Source organism: Streptopelia decaocto (assembly GCF_964273445.1).
Source record: "Streptopelia decaocto genome assembly, chromosome: 6".
Taxonomy (NCBI): Eukaryota; Metazoa; Chordata; class Aves; order Columbiformes; family Columbidae; genus Streptopelia; species Streptopelia decaocto.
Window position 1 is genome coordinate 54,767,355 of NC_138660.1, and position 22,204 is coordinate 54,789,558.

Sequence of the window (22,204 nt, forward strand, 5' to 3'; positions counted from 1 at the left end):
GTTCTTAAAACAACGTACTGTTCTTTACTTCTTTTCTCTAACCTGGTATATTATTTCTTTGTTTGTTTAATGACACCACACGTGTACTTAGAAAATTGCACACCAAGGATGTGATTTATTGCCTAGGATTTTATTTGCATGAAAAAACAACACCAAAGCAGTATTTGACAGGTATGTATCAATTCAACTCCTAAGGGGTGTATTTTGAGTCAATTGTGTGAGGAATTAGGCATGCAGTTACTTACAACATCTATTTTAATCTGTGAGCATTTAGTACTGCTCCTCAGGAACTAAAATTACAAACAGGCTGACTGAATTCAAGTACACTGCAAGCACAACTTTGCCATCCTGGCCCACCCAAAGACATGCCACTTCAATCTTCAATATCCCAAATTATTTCAATTCAATTTCATTTTTATCTCCATTCTGCCAGTTCCAAGCCACTGACAAAAATGGTTCCAGATTGCCTAGAGCTAGTCCAACCAGCACGAGTTCATCACCAGAAGAATTATACCTGCCTGTTCCTCTGCAAGTCATCTTCAAAGTAAATCCAGAAATTCATCTAGAAAAAAGTTTGCAGAAGAAAATCTTGCTTGTTATGAAGGCAAACATACAAAAATCAGATGATTTAACATTCTACTGACTGTGAGACTTCTTTTCTGTGGTAGCATAATGGATACAAATGCATTTCGTTCAGAAATCAGCTAACAGGACCAGCTAATTGACTTAAAACTATTGTGGCATCTGCCCACTAGTTGGCAGAAACAGGAAAAATATATTGATGAAAAGAGGAATAATTATTTCATAGTTACAATTACAGCTGATTGGGAATTTGCCAGCAAATAAAGTTGCAATAAAATATGAATTTTTCATTACCAGCTGCTTAACAAAGCTCTAATACTTTATGCACTAAACCTTAAAATACCCACGCTATGCAGATAGCTATTTATTAGCCTGTTTTATAGTGGTATTATTTTATGTTGACCATTTGAAGAAATATTAATTTAATGCTATGGAATCACCTATGGATCAGATTTTTAGGTGTCAAATTCCCGCATACTATCTGTGGCATTTGTTCGGCAGCACAGGAAACACCTACTTTGTAAGTCAGGCTCTTAAAATAGTCTTTGAACATTGGTTGGCAGAGAGACATGCTGATACAAGAGACATCAGAGGGCTGGAGCACCTCTCCTATGAAGACAGGCTGAGAGAGTTGGGGTTGTTCAGCCTGGAGAAGAGAAGGCTCTGGAAAGATCTTATAGCAACCTTCCAGGACCTAAAGGGGACATACAAGAAAGCCAGAGAGAAATGTAGTGATAGGACAAGGAGTAATGGCCTTGTACTGAAAGAGGATAGATTTAGATTAGATATGAGGAAGAAATTCTTCACCATGAGAGTAGTGAGTCACTGGAAAAGGCTGCCCAGAGAAGTTGCGGATGCCCCATCCCTTGGATTGTTCAACCTGGTTTAGTGGAAGGTGTCCCTGCCCATGACAATGGGCTTGGAACTGAATGATTTTTAAGGTACTTTCATACCCAAAGCATTCAATGATTCTATGACATACCCAGAGGAGTAAAATAAGTAGTAAGTCCTAAGGATGCCAGCTGAGATGGAGGAATCTTACCTAATATATTTCATTCAATACATGAGGAAACTAGCTCTTTCTTCATTAGCAAAGAACACCAGCATAAAAGATTATGGAATAATGCACCACAGCTAATTTGTAAGTACTGCATACAAATAGGTAGGAGGTCTAGGCTCTAATACCAGACTCAGCCCTCCAACCATTAGCAAGACTTTGGTTAAGTTACTTAAACTGTTTATGCCATTTCTTCCTCTCCTTTTGTCTGCCTTTTCTACCTAGACACTAAGCCTGTTAAAGCACGAACTCTATCTTTTGTGCTTACACAACACATGGAACAATAACAGCCCCATGATCAGGTGGAACATTTAGACAGTACCATAAAAGAACTAATTAATGGCAACGACATCTATGGAGTACTGTACACAATGTTTTTTTAAAGACATCTATGCACGGTCAGAGCTGTGAGTTTTCTCATATACACAGTGAATCATACACCATTCTGCCAGCTTAAATTGCTATCACATAGCCTGAACAAGAAAATATTGCATAGCTAGGGGGTAAGGAGTATGACTTCTCCAGCATCAAAGTACATTGGGAAAATCTTACCAGCAACAATGACTGGACAAATATTCTACTTGCCAGTGGAATATATTGATGATGGAAGCCTTCTTTCTTGTTCTTTTTTCTGGTACACTATTTGACCATACAATAAGAGCAAATCATGTTAGTAATAATTACCATATTAATAACATCGTTCACTTTTTCAGTTTGGTATAGATTAAGAGGTCCATGACTTTGTCACCTGATTTCTTCAAAGGGAAAAAAAGTCCATCTTATTTTGGGGAAGTGTATAATTTAGTCTGAATTAGTCAATCACCTTCAGCATTCAGTTCTACCATGTTTATTCATTCATGGCTTTTCTAGTTCGTCAGTGAAGATATGTAGAACTAAGCTTGGCTAATTTTCCACAGAGGTCTTCTTTGGAGCAGGTTAAGGGGACTAAATGACTCAAATATTGGAATTTCTTGTTTATCACAAGCTTGGCTGTTCTTCCAGTTTGTCATACATTAACCAGGGTAAAGCTGGGGATAAACATGGATAAAGGTTCAGGCACCATAGTGTGGAGGAAGCTGCATAAAGGGAAAGGAATTAATACAGTTTGAGAGGGAACACACTAGTCTTTTACATGGTCTGTATCTCAAAAAATGTGGATAGAAATTTTCTGCTTTGATCAAGTGGATCCCAGCAATCCTGATTGTGGAAACAGAAACAAAAGGTTCCTTGCCAGTGTTCCATTGTTTGGGGTTTTGAGGGTTTTTGTCCGTTTTGTTTTTTTTTTGACAAGAAACAAACTGCAGCATACTTGATACCTGAACACTACCAACCTCACTGCCACAACTGTGAGTTTCCTGTGCACGCTCTAACTTGCTTCCAAAATAGCAAATGTAGCACACGCAAAGCCTGGCATATTTTTGCATTAAGTAAAGAAGTCATAGATGAACTTGGTTCCCACTTGGGCTGACTTTTTTTAATGAGAACTTCATGCAGAGAAAGATGACTAGTTGGGCACATTTTCCTCAACCCAGTTTCACCCATGGGGTTATACGCTTAATTTATTTTTAAATTAATGGTAATGGATGAAACTGCAGTGTTTAGGTGTGTTTGTATCAGTGGAAAAGATGTTGCAATTTTTTTTTTTTTTACTATCAAGAGGTTTTTCACTTTCCATAGGTAGCTACTATCTGTGTTCTGTTTAGAATACCACAAATGCTTGTCTTAGCTTTTTTATCTTTCCTCCTTTCTTAATGTATGATGGGGATGTTTGGAAGTGGTAGAAGATTTTATTTTCTTTCTGAAAGGAGATACTGGCCTTCTGCTTGTCACTTTGTCTTGATTGGCCTTCAGTGTTTCCACAACAGAAATAAGGTTTTAAAACTTTTTTTATGAGCAGCCTTCTGGTCTATGTCTCATTACCCATTTGAATTGCAGTTACCACTGAAATTCTTGTGAACTACAGGTCTTTGTTCTATTGAGAGAGGGAAGGGTTACTTTTCTGATCAGACTCTGATAAAAAATTACCATTTATTTTTTCTAACTTACATAGTTTGAAAAAAAAAAAAAAAGGACTACCTTCTCAGAAGTGATGCTCAGTAATAGAAAATTGTGAAAGGTACTTTTAAAAATAAACTTGTCAAGAACCTCCTGCCTTGCCAGAAAGCAGTATGGTGCCACTTGTGTTACTGTCATTCTGGTGACAGACAGGCTTGAAATATTAAAATGCAAAAAATCATTCTTTGTAACTCTCACCATGTTCTTACTTTCCACACTATCCTGCAGATATGTTGTACCATTCAGCTTTGGTCTCAAGTTTGCTTTTATTTTGTTGGAAAACTGTATGTCCTTCCATACTGTTTTAATCAAACTGGAAACTAGAGTAGATAAAAAGCTCAGATTCAGCCTTTGACTGTTCACACCTATGAAGAAGTTAATCGTTATCAGTAGTTCTTAAAAGCCTCCCCAGTTACTGGAAGTTTTGACTCGTGCCTATTCGCAATCTCATTTATCAGTTTGAAAAAAGAGGAAAATAAAATACCCCAGAAGGAAAAATTTAAAAATCAGCAATGGAAAGTCTTGCTTTTGTTAGAAAATTTTGTGAACACCTGATTCTGCAATATAACCAGTTTTGTGTGAAACAATATTTGTTTGGAGAGAGATTTTTCATTAGGCCAACTCATGCAAATGTAGAAATACAGACCAGTTTTGGAGAAGACAAGCTTGTGAAAAGTCTGTTTTGAACAATTTAACCTCTGCTAAGGTTCAGAGATCGGAACTTAAAAAATTTGTTTTGTTTTCACTTCCAGTCATATTGAATAGACTTATTTAATTTTTTCTCTAATTGCTAGATGGCTCCAACTTTCACATAAATAATGTGTGTGGGCCAAGCACTTAGGAATTAAACTCTGAAATATCATACCAGATACGTTTTTTCTGCTAATAGTTCTTCTCTTAAAGAGCTCTATGGGAAAAAAGGAAAAACACCAGTAATGTCTTTTTCCTGGTTTAATGACAAATTGACTAATATGCTCTACCCACTTTGTGCCATTCCAATGACATTGAATAGCTTTAAATATTGTTTTAATGGCATTATTCTAATGCTGTTGAACAACCAGTACGCAGCAGTAAATCCATCCTTTCAAGTATAATAGGCTCATTTCATGTTTCTTATATCCAAAAGAGATTAACACATAGTTTTGTTTAAATGTAAGATGAATATTAGGTTCAGCTCTGTAGCTGTTATTCAGAAAAAGCTGTTTCCACTTTTTTTTCGAGTGAGAACTACAGGAACAGACCAGAAGGAATCATAAATCATAAATAAATGCATTTTGGAGCACTTCAGAATTCTTTCAGTCCACATTTGTTAGCCATTTCTTCACAAGAAAGCGACAAAATAAGGCAGTATTATGGAAGGAAGGAGGGATGGAAATTCTTCCATGAGATACATTACCCGTGATCCATGACCCACATCTGTGTGCAAATTACCGCAAGTTACCAGAAAGTAAACTAAGACATGAATTTACCTACTTTATTTACAAAGACCACAAGAAAACCTAACTCATTCTGAAGTCTCCTCTGCAGAACTGAGCCCTGCTTTACAATGAATTGATATAAAAGGTAAACAACATTTCTTACAACCACTAGTTAGTGCAATGTGTGTACAACTAGCAGCCTTTATGAATACCATTTAATACCTTTATTAAAGAGTTCACAAAAATCCTGAGTCCAATATATTTAGCATTTTTTCCTCCTTCTCTGCAATAAAGTATCTTAGCATGCACAAGGAAAGAATGACAAGCTGAAATGCTTTGCATCCGAGTCTGTCATTTAAGTTATGCAGGAATTACTAGAAATGAATTTCTTGTACTTTAATAGAGCTCAAGTGTTTCATAAGCCATAATAACACAATGGATTTGGTGATCACTCCATAATAATCTGACACCACTGCTCCTTCTGTAGCTTTAAAAGAGCATACAGCTTTTTTTCTCTATTTTAAGCAGTTTGCAGAGCCTAAATTCTCTCTACCAGCAGGAAGTGCTCAACTGCATACCAAACTGAGACATTTCTCCATTGCTCATCAACTCCTTTACCTAGTTCAGCTGAAGCATCAGCACTAAACATAGGCTTGAAGGGAGCGAAAGACACATTTTTTTGAGTAAGGAGGTAATTAAAAAAAAAAAAAAATCCACATACCTCAGGTATTTTTCTCATTCTCCAGGAGGGTAAATGAGGCTGATCTTAGGAAGATATGAACTACATGATTCTGTTCTCTATAGTTATTATATACAAAGTGATTACATCTCATCTTTATACCTTAGAGGCTTTGCTCACTATGTCTCATGCTATCTATCCGTAGAACAGACAAGCCTGAAGTCCTCTTAAATAAAATATAAATTATCTTTTTATCTATTAAAAAAACTGTGGGAGAATTCATCTTCCAAGTCACTAACCCCTTTTTAAAATTTATTAGCTTGTATATTTCAAGGTATTACTGGCAAATTATGAGGTTATCTGAAATTATAGTTATGACTGAAGTTCTATTGTAACATTACAAGGAACATCTATAATTACAGTGAAAATCTGGTGGAACTCTGGCAAGCTGAAGATTTTGAAATTTAGTTAGAATTAATCAGTGATCAGCAATATGCAAGATGTAATTATCAAATTTATTCTTCTGAGGGTTATATCCCAAACATATGCTAGGAACACTTGTCTCTGAAAGGCTACACAACTAAAATTAAAATTTCTTTAAATATTGATTTTCTAAGACCTCTCTGAAATCTAGAAAAATTTGTATATAAATTCTTACTTTAAAACTTGCTCTTATCTCTGACATGAATACTTCCAAATGTCCTTGGCCTTTGGACATGTTGAGCTCTGGACAGGAACCTTCATAGTTCTGATTTATATTAATATGTTATAAGAATCATGATGTGGGATCCTGACAAATCACTTCACTACTTTTTTGATGTCTGTGTTTTTATCTTTTCTTAATGGAGAATATGTACTTTGGGAAAAACTGTTCTGGAGTTTGGTCATTAATCTTACCCACAAAAGATAGGTTGTCGCCTTCAAACCTCTTGAATAGTATTGAAGAAGTGACAGTGATTCTCCTCATCTGTCCAGGTTTCATGAAAGCAAACTTATCAATGGCTCAGTAGAACAACCTCCGGGAAATCTCTCATTCTCAAGGCTCAGGATAGGCAGCTGTGTAATTCATGAATGGCTACCATAAAACAAGAGTGAATAAGGATAACATTAGGGTTTGGGAACATTGCTATATGAGCTGAGCATCAGTCACTATTCTTGAAACTACCTGTCTTACCCCTCAAATTAGGATTTTGATCAGTTTGAATGTACCTGCTAGTGTTGACTCACTGGTAATCCACTGTCTTTTGCTATATTATGCCATCCATCTTTCCTGACTAACTTTGGACTTGAAACTGCAGTATGATGATGTTGAAACACAGAACATGGGTTAAACCCTGACCATGCATCTTGATAAAACAAAGGACTCATGTTGCTAAACTGAGAGTGCTTTGCAGTAGAAGACAGTAGCTATACCAGAAGGAACATGGTCAGTTGAGCAAGCTAAAGTAATTCCGTAAAGGGAGCAAAGTGAAATTTGGACATTTCAGTGATCTTCTACTAGTCAGGATCATAGATACTTCTGCTTCAAGACTGCCCTCCCACAATGAGTTTTCACTGAATTCAAATGCATCTCAGCCCTAGAGAAACAGTAGATGAACAAGTGTCAGCTTTTAGCAGTGAGAGGCATCACTGTAATTCAGTATTAAATCATTGCCCCCATTCTGAGGCATTTGCCAAATTTACATATACATAATGTTATTAACACAGAATTACAAAACGGTGAGTACAATTTCAAATTTTAAAGCATAAAAATGTAGGAAAAAAAACTATAAATGCTCTCAGCTTTTTCTCATAGTGGGGGTGTTCCATCCCTCTGATCATTTTTGTGGCCTCCTCTGGACCCTCTCCAGCAGGTCCATGTCTTTTCTGTACTGAGAACACCCGAGCTTGACACAGTATTTCTTAAGTACTGTCAACCAAGGTTGTTTAGACAACCTCTGCCAGGAAGCAGAGGTCCCAGCCTGCTCCAATTTCACATGGTGCTCTGTCCTCTGGTGGCTTCAGCAGAAGTTACTACCACTGCCATTTCCAGATTAGATAACGAACGAGGACCACAGGGACACCTTTTTTTTATGTACACGAGAAGCAGGGGGTAGAGCTGGAAGCTCAAGTTGCGGCCAGCACAAAATTCTTGACTCAGGGAAAAACCACTCTCTGCTGAGCAAATTCAGCACAGCAGCCCCTCAGACTTCAAGTAGATCTCGGGCTGCTTCAGGTTGCATGGAAATAGATCAGAAAAACAAAAAAACAAACAAATGAAACCAAATCAAAACAAAAACAAACCAAATCAAAACAACAAACAAACAAAAACCCAAAGAAACAAAAAACCCAACAACAACAACAAAAACAAAACAAAGCAAAGAACAACAAAACACCACAAACCCTTTACTGCTGCCTTCTCGTCTTTTAGGGATTGTACACAAAACATCTGAATATTAAATCCAGCATAGCATTCACGTACAGAAACTTTTGATTCTTCACTCAACATTAACCCTAGCATGAGGATGCTTATGTCCAGCCTGTGCTTTGTAGATGTTTGGTCTCCCAATCTAGAAGTAGCATCCAGGGATTCAGTCTAGAATGCCTGATTATTTTATAGAAATTCTGTCCTGTGATCCAAAGGCTGTTGTACAGGTGTGGGGTTAATCACTTAAGTGTCCATATCTGGATAAATGTTGTTTGCTTGATTCTTAAATTAGAAATAGTAATCACCATAGGACTTGGCAGACCAGCAAAAGGTTCTGGAAAGTAGTTGTATGTTGCTGATTATATTAATTCTGAGTCCTTCTGCAAGAGCTATAATTAAATGTTCTTACAGCTGAGTACATTCTCTTTTTCAGTTTTTTAATCTGCATTTTTTATTTGCTTTGTTTCAATATTGCCTGGGCCAACCCATTCCTCTTACTATCTCCACTATATAAGCACCATGCACTCTTTCTCAGCTGAGAGGAAACCAAAACCTCTTTCAGGTTCTGCACTGCACTCTTCTTTTCAATAAGAATTAGAAGGCAGGGCTCCATACAATATCTTTTAGAAACCTTCCATTTTCAGTTCTGATCCTATTTCTCTATTAATGTTCTTGTTTGATGAAATGATAGTTTCGTGTGTTTCATTGCTATAGTAACACTAACAAATAAGCTTTCCTAACTGCAAGGAATTTAGAGAGTGAAGGAGAAGGTTATGCAAAGATGAAATTGTAAGCAGATATGAGAAAATGAATCTTTCCTTGAAAAAAAAAAATAAAAACAAATTATGAATTCTAAAACATACTTCATTTTTTTTTTTACTTTGTAGTGGTCTGGTAGTCCACACTAGAACTAAAATGGCCATTGTCATGGACCCTTTCATAACACAGATCTTTGCTTTGAAATCCTAAGATCGTAGAAAGAAGAGTCCAAGTTTTATTATCTACTTCTTACAAATGAGGAACTGAGGCACAGACTGAACATCAATCTCCTGAGTCGCTTTATCCACAAGACTGTAATTTTACTCAATAGAAGTGTGAGAAAAAGATCACAGACATTTATGCAAACAGATGAAAAAGAAAAGATCCTCTTCAGTTTTTAACTTTTCTTATGAACTTTTTTAAGAGCTCATAGCTCTTGAAGAGTACTGTCACTGCTACTGATAACTTGCCCTACTGGTAATTGCTGGTAAACTCAACAATTCATTAAATAGTACTCAGAGAAGCAAAAAGTAGGAGTAGAGCTCTCTCCCAACAGTTATTTAAGAGCACTTATGTGTAATTTATTTAGACTTGCTTATTTAGATGTTGTCTAACATCCCCCTCAGTTACAAATAGACTTCAAAATACTTTATTATACTTACGATACTTATCGTACAAACACACCTATTCCTCTTTGCTCAAAACCAGACATTGTGCCTTTTCTGTTCATTATTACTAGTATTACAATCTCCAACTATTAAAAAAAAAATCTATTGTTTTGGAGACTTTCAAAAAATTACTCAAAAGAGCAATTCCTTCAACTTGTCTTAAGCATTTGTCTTAGGATAAGGTGAAACTCTTTTTATCATTTCATTTCCTTCTCTACTGACTACAAAGGCAGCTTAGTCAGCTAGACTGGGAAAGATGTGTTTGGGTAGTTTTCTAAAGGCTGAATTTAATAGGTCACATCTACTCACTCCATCTGCTGAGATCAGTGGCTGCTGAATGAACACCTAAAGAAAGACATTGTTTCCATCTTTCTAAAGACAGAAAAAACTTTATTTTCCAACTTGGAGGAGAGTTTTGAGAGTTTTGAAAGTGACTTATATCCACAGCTTCAAAGTTGTTTTAATAGTTGGAAATGAGTGCTCCTAAAGAACTGTGAAATCTGGATGGCAAAATAAAAATGACTTTCATACATTCAGTGTTACAATAGTGAGGTGAAGACACAATGGGCCAACAGAAGAGTAAGAGTAAGAGGTCTTCCTATTTGACTTTAGGCGTAGATTTTTTCAAATAAGAGACCAACTTTGAAATTAATCAAAAAATGAATGGGGTCAAGATAATAAATTTATTTTATTCAGTTTCCATTTCTCATTATGATGTGCATTGCCTTCAGCAGATAAGCAGGGTAGTATTTATCCTAAATACAACTCAGGTTTATCATGAGAACAGATTGTTTTGTTTTATATCCTTTCCAGCCAGTTTCATGGTGGTGAAGATGAGTCAGCTCATAACATCAGTGCCAAAGGATTTTCCTTGCATCTGTTTTATTGACTGTTTTGGTTTTGTTTTGGTTTTTTTACAGCATAGAACAATGGCTGAAATCAATCCACACACATGACAATCCCTCATGTTAGGACAGAAGGATGGGCACCAGCCACTAATCTCTCCTTCTGACAGCCAAGGACTATGCAAAACGCTTTTAGAAAGGAAAAAGAAATGCCAATGGGACTGTAGAAATAAGGAGGTCAAGTTCATCTCAAAGGAAGAACAAAGCAGACAAAAGACTGGATGTTATCTCACTTGTGTGAGCTGGGTTGAAATTGTTGCAGTTAATTAGACAATTCCAAGACAGAATCCATAACAATGCATTTATGTGACACTGAGACTTAGTAGGTCTTATCTCAGTCAAATACACTCACTGGAGTGAAGTCAGTTCCACCTTATAAGGGCACTATGAAATTTGTTTCAGGTTACAGACGTTTCCTTCTTGAGTTATTTCTTTTCTACATCACCAGCTCACTTATTGTTCAATATTTGCTTTAAGTTTATGTAGATGACAAATAAACATGTCAGGGATGGACACAGAGATGGATCATCAATTTGATGTAGAAAACAGCTGTGCCAGTAAAACTTAAAATTTTGGGAACCAAAGAGGGATTCTGTCTGGTTTTGCCTTTCTCAATGATGTTATCAACCTGTGCTACATCCATATACAAACATCATGCACTTTCAGAGGTAATTCCCTTATGACATGTTGGGGACTTGCTGATACACAACAGGTGGAGGCGAACACTTCCACCATGAGCACCCAGATAATTACTGGAAAATCCCTGCACATGAAGTGAGTAGGTTCTGTGGTTTCTTACACATATACTCCTACATGCAGAGTCTATACACTCAAATGTTAGGATGTTATTCAGTATTAGCAAGAAGGAACATAATCTGGGTGGTGGATATAGAAATTCTTTTCACTCTGTGCAGAAACTATAGCTCCAACTCTGTGTGAATAGCATCATTGAAGACCCACATATTTGTTGTAATAAATGAGATGGTTTTGAACTGGATGCTATGTATGTGCCTGATATTGTGTCACGGTACCATCTTTGATTCATATCCCATGATTTCTTTGAAGAAAGATCAGGCTCATTAACAAAAAAGTCTCTTACACAGCTAAATATGTAAGCACTATTGCCCAAGAAGGACAAAATTGACAAGAAACAGGACACAAATGTCAAACTATTTGGCTAAAAGAAACACAACTGGCTTTTCATTAACTCATTTTTCTACCAAGTCACCAAAATAAACACTTGAAAGTAAAAACAAGTCTTACTGCACTTTATTGCCACTATAAAATAAGCTTTGACCCCACATTCTTTCCCTCAGAAGTGAGAGGCTTTAATCAAGATTAGTCAGCCAGATGAAATGTGCCATCCACTCTCTTCACATAATGAGAAAACATGGATCAAATATCTAACTGGTTAGCTAAACAGTTATATAATAGAACATAATAGTAATGACTCTTCCTTCATCAACAGAACTGAACCAACTAAAGGGTCTCTTTCTTGTCCTCATCTGCATACTAGTTTTAACAGATTTTAGGTGTTGGGGGCCAAATAATAAACAGTGATTATAAGACTTTTGTGGAGGTTTGAGATGATCATAAGATTTTTTAATTGATGAAGCTCATTAATGTCTTAATTCAACAAGACGTCATTTCAAACAGTAAACTCACAGGTCACAGTACTCCAAAAATGGTCAGTGTTAAACTAGTAATAGCAGACATTGGTTGAAAAATTGCAGCTGAAACCATGTTAACAGGTGACCTTACTGAGGATGTCTGACAGTAGACCCAAGAAGACAGATAGCCTTTTGCAACTGACCTCAAGACCAGAAGATCAAAACAGTAGAACATGTCGATGGGACATTCAAGAGGCAACCTAGGTAATAGGAGGCAATGAAATCAGCAGAAATACAAACGATAAACTGTCAAGGCTAGGGCATAACTGATGGCCTCAAAAGCAGGAGGGAGATTAAGAATGTCAGGGCTAGAATAAGTTTCTCCAAGATCTGTGTAGGGAAGGATCATTATAGATTTTTGGCTTCTTCATTTAAGTTGATGTTCTGGGCTTCACAAATTCCCTTGGAGAAGCCTGCTTAGCTAAGAAACACAGAATAAGATTAATCTAAAACAAATAGTGGCATTGAGTGTAATGAGGCTATAAAGAAGCTGAGATATAAATACTATGTGTTTGGCTACATCATATTTGTAAAAGACAAGTTGAAACTTCATCACCTACTGAAACTTTCAAAAATTTTTATCTTTACCAGCAGAGTTTTAATGTTAGCCATTTCACCTTTTTCTGTTATTTTCAGATGCAAGACTTCAATTTGTAGCACATTTAAAAGTAGGGGAAAAAACACATACATCTATTTTTATCTTGTAAATCCCCAAAGTAGTTAAAGCTTAAATTAAACAATCTAACAGTTGATTAAAACAATAACTGCCAAAATAAACATGGCAAGACTATGTATAGATGTCAAGTGCCTTCAAACTGCAGCTATCAGTAACTAATAACACTTCCGAGTGAATCTCTTTCACAGTTATGAGTGTAATGGCTCTTTATAGACTTGAAAATATTTTTGTTTAGTAGACTGAAGTCCTTTCGATAATCTTTGATGTTTTACTTTGTGAATTTTTAAAATAAGGTACAAAATGTCTGTTATGTTTTGTATTGTCTTAACAAGTGGAGCAAATTAGATACTAATAAAAAACCAAATAAAGTAACCCCCACTACACACATACAGAGCTTCTAAACAAACTGTGATTTATTCCTTTGTTTCTCAACATTCATCACCAACATTCACTCCTTTAAGTGTCCAGTCCTTCAGAGGTATAAATCAGTAAAGCTCTTCTGGCTTCAGTGCAGTTATGCAAATTTACAGCATGGGCTGTTCCCTTGCTTTATGTTTATCTGAGTGTATAAAGCACCTAGAATTGCTGGCAATACTTCACCATGAACTCATTATTCATCATTTATCTACACTGAATGGTCTTTTTCATCTATTAATCTCTAAATATTCTAAGCCTTTCCTTATCTACCCACTATTTTCCTGCTACTTACCTTTCCTCTCACATCAGTAACTAACTCTGTGGTCTTGTTATCCATACTTAAATTTTCTAGACCAAATATCTACACTAGTATTACAAGTGTTCCAGATGCTTAACACAAAAAATCAAATTAATGTTCTTTTTCAAAAAAATTGCGTTTTATAAGCTTAATTAGTATGCCCTATTAATATACTGTTACTTCAGCATCCACGTTCCTTCTGTTAAAGAAAGGTTATGTCACTACTAGGAAATGCCAATATAGTGAGAAATGTAATCTCACTAGTCCAGTGCTCCACTTTTGATAGTGATCAGTATATTTTCTTTCAGAGAAAAATATAATGCCTGCAAGGTAGACAAGTCTATGTCCAGCAGTAGAGCCTTCAGATTATTTCCAAATGGATAGTGGTTTTTATCTTTTTTGCACTCCATTAACTGAAGATAAAGCAGAAGTGCTTGTGCAGAATCAGCAGTCCGTTTCCATGTGCTGTGTCAGCCTTAAGGTACCAGTCAAGGCTTACACAAAGTTCCAGCCTCAAAATCACCTTGTAGGCAGAGTAGATGAGGCTTCCCAGAACAGGTGATGCAGAGGGCTGAACCCAGAGACCTAGTTGGAGATACGCACTCAGGCAGACTAGAGCATCAAAAGCTGGAAAATGGGCTACTCTGAGCACTGTTCACAGCTTACACTTAGTGAGGAGCAGCTTGCAGGAGCAAGGTCAGTGCAAGAGTCACAGAAGTTGGAGCTCAGGCTGCTGCCTCCTACTGAAAGCACCAAGTCTGGGGAACTTTTCCTGCCCTTCATCTGGAATGGATGGGCTGGATTAACAACAGCTGATCCGCCTTTCAGTCTGTCACGTAAAGCCACCATATCTAAAGCAATTGCAACAATTCTTATTGGCAGTCTTTACTGACACCTTGTCTTTCACTCCCCACAGTATGGACCCATTGAGAGGAATTCAGAGGTGCCTAAATATTAGTAATTACTGTCATGTAATGGACAGCCCATCCCAGCAACCTTCTTGCAGTGTACTACAGTACAATGGTTACCCTTTTAGCTGCAGGGTATTGCTCCTCACATCCCTCTAAGACTTGAGCCAAAGTCTGTGTCTGTGTCCAGGGACATCTGTCTAAAATGCTTTTCAAAGCATGTTTCCAGTGATCTGCTGCAGCTGGATAATTTTTGTTAGTTTATCTCCTAGCTAACAGGGTTCCTTTATCTCCCAGATGACAGACTTTTTTTTTAAATTGTGAAAGTCACATTTTCTGGACTAAAAATTATTGTCCCTCTGAAATGGTAAAAAGCCAAATTTCATCACTCTGGTACTTCAGTTCCTGTTCAAGAAGTAGTTACAATAAAATAAAGAATTTAGTTGTTATTCTTGTTTTATAAATGAGAGAGAGCTCCATAGTTACCATTATTATGGATAATCCTGTTTATCTTTGGGGCAGCTGGATACACATGCAAATATTTGCTTACCCTCTCCAATACACTTTCTACTGTAAATGTAATAGGTTTTTTTCTTCTCGGAGTCCCAGTGTGGCATGTACTATCTAAGAGCATAAAGCTTAGCAGAACAACAATTATTGGCATTTCTTCCTGAGTAACTCAAAATGAGCTTTCCTCCATGCTTTTCTAAGAAGTAAAAAAATATAGAGCTTCCTGTTCTCCATTAAGACAGAGCAGCCTCTCCAGTTAATTTTAGCTTCCTGCCAAATCACTTTGTTAAGTCAAAGAAGAGAAGGAAGGCCTGGTTTCTTAGCCCCCATGGTGTATTAATTAATTGTGTTTTAAAATGACCTAGCTGACCCAAAGGCAAATTACTACATGGTCAGTAAGGACAACTGAGGAACAAGAGTTTAGATATCTTAAGATCAAGACACATGGTCATTTAACAGTATGCTCTGCAGTGCCTACCCTTGGGGCATCTGGCCCTCAAGCAGTGGACAACACTTCTATGCATTTATACTTATTAGCTAATATTGTGACAATGACTTCACATGGTGAAGAATTAGGACTCTCCATTAAGAAGGGAAATTACCAGTTAACTGACTTCTGTAAGTAGTTGTCCCGTTGTAACAGGCAAAACTATCTAAACTGGGGGGATTTTACGTAATTTAATTTACTACCAATTTAGATAAACATTTAATTATCAGTCTTGGTATCAAAGAGAAAACAAACACCAACAATTAAATGCTTTGGGAAGCATCTTTCCTGGTTCAGCATGTTCATTTGTCCCCAGGGAAATAATTTCAGCAGGAAAATCAGACAAGTCATCCACCTTAAAAGCCAAAAGTTCAAAGAAACCACCAGTCACCCCTGTTTTTTGTGATGGACCCCAGCCCAAAAAGTAAAGCATGGTCTGGGAATACCTACCGCACCAAAGAGATGTGCATGAGTGGTAAGAGCAGCACTAGACACACTTGGATGATGTGGGTGGCCAGCCAAGTGTAGCTGTGAGATTTGTACCATGCAATGGATTTGTGTTTTGCATTGTCTTCCGCAGTTTTACATGGAAGATAAGTTTTTATTATCTAAGCAAGGTTTTTCAGGATAGGAATTTTAAATTTAGATGTTTAAATTCTACCTCAGTTCCACTTAGAAAGTCATGGTCCTAAGGGCTGGTAGAAGAAACTGTGATATTAAATTGCGGCTTAAAACTACAATAAGCCTTTTTTTCAGAGTAATAAGACTGTAGTTTTAGAAAACAAAAAAATGCAGTAATATAACATTATTTTAAGAGTTGCCATTTCCATAATGAGACTGAGAGTTAAATTCATCAGCACCTATTCACTGGCAAAGAAAAATAAACAAAGACACAACAACTTTAGCCCATTTAGTCTCAATTTCTTATCTCTCTGCCATTTATGCAGCACTAAAGGGCTGATCCGATGCCTATTAAAGTCAATGACAAAACTCCAATTGATTTTGAATAGAGCAAAACTGAGTCCACAAGTTTCTAGAGATTTCTTCTGTCTAGGTGAACAAATAAAGTGCACTTCAAGTGAAGTGCTGTCAGTGCACAAGGCGGTGTTCAAAGACTAACTGTTAAGCTTGTTAACGCATGTTACCCCTCTGACTGACAGGAACCAGCCATCCTCTGTGCGAGTTAGCAAATTTAAAATGACAGCATTAACAGAGTGCTTCTGAGTCCTGGGAAGCTGGTTCATCCTCTTCACTGGAAGATTTCTTCTTAATTATTTGCCTAAGTAAAAATCTCTATCTGGTTATCCACTAAGAGAGGAATATGTATCTATCCCTCACTACTCCAGTCAAAGCACTTTTGCATGAGTTCAGCTATAAGAAATTTCCAGGAGGGACTATTCATTCAGATCATGCTAAAAAACAGATATATGGACAAGATGTGGATGGTAGCTCAGGTTCACACACATTGGAATTACTATTGTTAAAATGCATTTTTAATTATAGAAATGTTTCATTTTAGAGCAAACAGATGTACCGAAAGGAAAACAGTGGAAAATCCTGAGATTGTCTCTCCTCTTATTGTGCTGGAATTTTATTATAGTGGTAGTATTTAAAAGGAACTAAGCTTTCTTTTCCTCTAAAGTCAAATATTGTCTCTCTCTCTCTTTCTCACCGCCCACACCCCTATAATTACGTGGGATCCTTCCATTAGTAAACTAAATTAATGCTTGGACTGTGTACAGAGCAGGATAACCAAGAAAATATGTATATTTATGTATTTATGCATATTTAACTTTAGTGATTGTAACCTCACAGCTGTAAAATGAGAAGTCCTGACTGGCAGGGTAGAACATCAGAAACTTCAACACAAATTACAGGAAAATTTACAGCTTAGCACTGGGAAAAGAAGTATGGAACAAATAATGTGCAATGCACTAAACAAAATTCTCACAGAACTTCTGAAACCAAGCAACAGCAATATTTCTATTGGCAGAAAATGATACGCTAGCCCTGGTGTCTAGAGGCACCTTCAAAGGCATAGTCACCCTGCATAACCTAAGTGCCAGCAACAGAGCAGCTTGGTGAAATATGCCTCCCATAGAACAGGATCTTTCTCCACATCAGAGGAACTTGAAAAGTTCTGTATAACCTGCTTTTGGATATGGATATTCCAGGCAGTTTCCAGCACAGCTTTTCTTGTGAAGAATATAATGCACCCTAATAGGGAGGACAGCTGAAGTAGTCATCCTGTAGCAGCTCAAAGGCAAAGATAAGAAAGCAGGTCTGCTGGCTCCCTGCTCAACAGTGGAAATGAGGCCTGTTCTTTGCCTTGTTAGTCAGTTTATATACAATCACTATATTTGGCAAAACATAAGCTGGAGGAAAGAGTGCATGTGCAATAATGATCAAGAAGACAAAAAATGCACTAAGATAAATTCTGCACTGAATCAATGCTGGCACTGTTTATCTGTGCCAGAGGGGGGAAAAGGATTTGAGAACTACTCGCTATATGCCATCCAGAAGAACTGGTACTCAAAAAGCAAAGGTGAATCAATAACAGCATGCATTCTTATGAGAGAACACAAGTTCATATTTTTGTTGTCAGGGAAATTCCTTGGATGGGTAAACCCCTGGAATTGGAAGTGTTATTAAGAAAAATGTGAGCTGTGAAAGACAAGATAGAATCATAAATTGAACAAGAGATTCTAGAAATAAATGTGCCCTCAAAACTGTCACTATGACTAATTCAGTATTATAAGTACATAAAGCAAAGCCTGTCTTTATTAGATCACCACACTTGGCATCATAAACCAGCAGGAATTTTAGTTATGATATTAAAAAAAACAGAGAGCATGCAATGAATTTGAACAGCCAGTGTACAGTATAAGACTCATCTGTAGCAGAGACATCTACAACATTCCCTGATCAACTGAAGTCGGCAGAATAAGCATTCGATGCCACTCAGCAAGTGTGTACAGCAACAGGTGGAGCACGAAAGAAGAACGGGCTATTAAGCTATGCTCGAGATGAGCCAAGCTGGGTTTTATTTCTGGCTACAATCCAGTAGGCATCTCTCTGCTCAGTGCTTTTCCCATGGCACTGCTTCTGCATCAAAGCCTTTATGGGTCTCTCAGGTTTTGCTGACACTGTTTTGGAAGAAACCTTAGCAGAGCACTGAACTCACCTGGGCCATATAGGAAACATGAAGTTAGGGGTTGTTTGTTGTTTGCCTGTTGCACAGATCAACTACAGAGGCAACATATTTGCTCCATTCTTTCTGAGACTCTATACTGGAAAGAAAATGTGAATGAAGCACAAAAATCTCACAGGGATTCTATTTTTTATCATTTTCAGCAGGATCTCTCTACTTTGAAATATATAAAATAACTGGCATAATCAAATACCCTAAATACTCAGCTATTGAGAACATACAACAGTTACACACATTAAAGTACAGAAGTATAGAACATATTTCACAGTAAAATCTCAAGAGTTCACTGGTGTTTTTTTAATCTATCTTCTCATCATGTTGTACCAGGTAAAACTCAACAAATGCAAACTGAGATCCCTATCTAAACTGCTTGAGTAGCAACATTTGCTGGAAATCAATGTAAATTTTCTGGTCAGTCCTGTTCTCTGATGTACTAGTAATGCTTTAAAAGTCTTTAGAGGTTTAGAGGTATGGTTTGTGGGGTTTTTTTAACTAAGCTATTGAATGAGTCTAAAAAATAGGAGGAGAAAAGAGTGGGTGGGAAGTCATAATAATACTCTCCCACGGGCATTTGTGGTTTCATTACAGGGTGAGTCAATTTCCATTAAACTGAGCATTCCTGTAGCACTGTTCCTCAGAGTTCGGTGACCAGTAACACTGGACAGCACAAAGTCTATGGAATTAAGTCAGCTGTGTTGTCGGGGGTCAAGACCCCCGGCATGGGTCCGGGCCTACGGCGACGGAGGAAGAAATGTCACCAATTCAATGTGAATTATAGACATGCTTCCTTTATTGACACGGGCCACTGGCTTTTATAACAATTCTATTAATTATGCCTACTTGTCAAACACCGATTTGATAGCATACGTAATGAGCACATCCCAACATACATAATGAATCCATCCCCTTGAGTCCATCCCCTTCTGTGGCCCCCCCGGTATGTGAGTTCCCTCCTTATCTCGGAGCTGCCTCCTGGTACTTGTTTATCCAGGCCTTTCTCAGGAGCTGCCTCCTGAGACTGTGAGACTTGTTTGTGCAGGCCTTTCCCAGGCAATACCTTCTCACCCACCCTTGCTCAGCTCATGCTAACTGAGGCCTACTCATGCTAACTAGAAGAGATCCTCTCCGTAGAGAGGGTCTCATGCCCTTTCTCTCTTGGCCATTCTCCAACACTGTGTGTCTATGGGTTTGCTTTATCCGCTAGCAACTCCTTGTTTTTATGGGCAGAGATCCTGAGGTTTCTGCCAGCTTATGTGATTTGTCTCTGTAGCTACTTTTAATTACTTTTGCCTTCAATCCCCTATGAAATTCAAATACAGTCACTCGCTCCTCACCCTCCAGTGTCATGATCTCCTCCCCCAGTTCCTTGTCCCCAGATTGTCTGTTGAGGTTTTCAGCGGAACATTTCTACAGACTCTAATTATCCGAGTGGTGCTTGCAGTATGGAAAGTCTCAACTCTGAACTGTCCTTAGGTCACCTGCTAACGTATGGCTGATTAACATATTACTGGTTCTGAAGTGGTGCTATAACAGTAACCACCACTAATTTTTTAAAGTGTCCGTTATCTCAAGAGTTTATGTACTGGCATTGTCATATTAAAATAGAACACATTTTTGCTGGCTTTGATTAATACTAAACTTCCAGGTTTTGTTTTATGAGCTCTGTGTGGCTTACCACTGGTAATACTGTACCTGCACTTTCCAGATGCATACGAAACACCTGATTGCAGTGCACTGGCTGTGATACCCCTGTGTTAGGATGAACTGTAGTCATGGCTTCAAATCTTCAAAAGGGCTCTCACCCATATTCTTCCTGACTAGTAGTCTAATTTCATCCAAGTTAATTCATGGGAAAGAGAAGCTGCATGTGACTCAGAGAAGCAGAATATGCTGCCTTTGCCAAACAGGGAGCAGAGGAGTTCCAGAAAGCTGCCTTATTTGCACTGGCATTTCTGCTAAATGAAGCAGTCTCTCTTCCATCCTGAAGGTTATGCCACTCTGACTTTGGCGCTGAGCCCAAGCAACTGTTGTGGCCATTAGATAATGTGTTCAAGACCAGAAAAACAGTGTGAAAACAAAGGTTTCTCAAACTCATTTTCTCCTAAGGAAATGGATTCTGTGATCTCCAGGCACCCACTGCAGTAGTAACTTGGCAATGATATCAATTACAACTGAGAACACAACTTTTGGACAGCAGGCTCTCAACGTAAAAAAAGTATGTATATATATATATATCCACTTCTATTGAGCACTGGCACCACAAAATCCTTTCCACTAGCATGCAACAGCATCTCTTTTTTCTCCTCCAACTCCACCTCATGACCACTCAGAATTTATTTTCCCTGTTAATAGCAGTTGAGTGTTGTGGTTTAACCCCAGATGCCAACTAAGCATCACACAGCCGCTCACTCACTCCACCCCAGAGAGAATTGGAAGGGTAAAAGTAAGAAAACTTGTGCATTGAGATAAAGACAGTTTAACAGGTAAAGCAAAAGCTGAGCACATAAGCAAAGCAAAACAAGGGATTCATTCATCACCTCCCATGGGCAGGCGGGAGTTCAGCCATCTCCAAGCAAGCAGGGCGTCACCACATGTAACTGTTACTTGGGAAGACAAACACCATAACTCCAAACTCCACTCTTCCTTCTTCCCCACAGTGTAAAAGCTGAGCATGACATTGTATGGTATCAAATATGCATTTGTCCAGTTTGGGTCAGTTATCCCAGCTGTGCCCCCTCCCAGCCTCTTGTGCACCCAGCATGGCATCAGAGGCAGAAAAGTCCTTGACTACAAAGAAAAAAAAAAAGTCCTTTACTACTTAGCAACAACTAAAATATCAGTGAATTATCAACATTATTCTCATTCTAAGTTTGAAACACAGCACTGTACCAGCTACTAGACAGAAAGTTAACTCTACCCCATCCAAAACGAGGACAATGTGATGACTTCTGAAAATGTTTCGTCACAGACCTCTCTGAAAAGGCAACATTCTGTGTGCCTTTTCATGAGAGAATCTCAGCTAGCTGTTCAGCATGAATTCTAATTAATAAAGCCTCTTAGTGTCACTACACAGAAGATAGAAGGATCACTTTTACCTCCCTGGCAATGTTCCTGTCTCTGGGTAAAAAACAACTGATGTTTAACAGTGCTCAACACAGCACACCTCCTCCTACAGCAAGGCTGGGATGTCAGAGGTTCAGAGAAAATATAACTAGGATTTTTAAAAATACTGGTTCTCAACACCTCCACACATATGAAAAGGACTCACAGCCATAGGTGTTTGCTACGTGTTTTTTTTGCATTTACATTCCTACAAAGCCTGGCACTTATAGGGCCTCCATGGCTCCCATATCTGTCTCTGTGAGCACAATATGATCTTGAAGAATGTAAAGTTGTTTTCCATAGCTTGCTCTGGGCAAATAGTGCCACATGCCTTAAAAGCATGTTTTTTGATGCTGAGGTAAGTAGGAATCATGTTCCCTGTGCTCTCTGCAGTG

The 22,204-nt window shown here is 37.8% G+C and overlaps 1 protein-coding gene and 1 long non-coding RNA gene across 7 annotated transcripts in view; one reads left to right on the plus strand and one right to left on the minus strand.

Annotated features, from left to right (window-relative positions):
* The window catches only part of LOC309441945 (uncharacterized protein), a 162,295-nt gene that overhangs the window by 80,124 nt on the left and 59,967 nt on the right, over positions 1 to 22,204 (plus strand). The gene's annotated exons all lie outside the window — the stretch shown is intronic.
* LOC309441948 lies at positions 210 to 20,531 on the minus strand. The gene is made up of 3 exons (XR_014184512.1): positions 20,400 to 20,531; positions 18,681 to 18,781; positions 210 to 562 (listed from the first exon to the last, which is right to left on the minus strand). It is a non-coding gene; the product is annotated as an uncharacterized lncRNA (long non-coding RNA).